A 557-nucleotide genomic window follows, 5' to 3' on the forward strand; every position below is an offset into this window, starting at 1 on the left:
CCACCAGAGAAAAAATATTTATGAAAATTCAGTTTGCATGCGATACCAGCTAAATAAAGCAACATTTAACTAGAACGATAAGCTAAACTTAACTCATAGAAACATTATTGGTTGGAATTCACCCTTACCTATTAATTTATGTTTATTTGTGTGTGAGCAACTTTACACAAAAATTACTACACCGATTTTCACCAAACTTGGTAGTCATGTTGGGTATAACCCCAAGGATGAATCTGTAACATTTTGGACAAATTTCATCAAAGTACACGTACGCAGAAGTTCTTTCAAAATAATCGCAACGTGAAGTAAACGGCAAATGTGTTGTTAGTTTATTTTTTGTTTATGAACTACATTACGCAGAAATCACACAATCAAATTCAACGAAACTTGGACATGTGGGGTATAGCCCAAGCACAAATCCATTATATTTTTAAGCAAATAAATCGAAATACAAGTACAGTTGAGAGCAAAATAAGACTGCTTGACGTGGCGAAGGCAAGCTCTCTACTGAGTGCCTCTCTAGTTACCTTCGCCAACGAAGTTGGGAGGTTATGTTT

This window comes from Palaemon carinicauda, chromosome 4, assembly GCF_036898095.1.
Source record: "Palaemon carinicauda isolate YSFRI2023 chromosome 4, ASM3689809v2, whole genome shotgun sequence".
Lineage (NCBI taxonomy): Eukaryota > Metazoa > Arthropoda > Malacostraca > Decapoda > Palaemonidae > Palaemon > Palaemon carinicauda.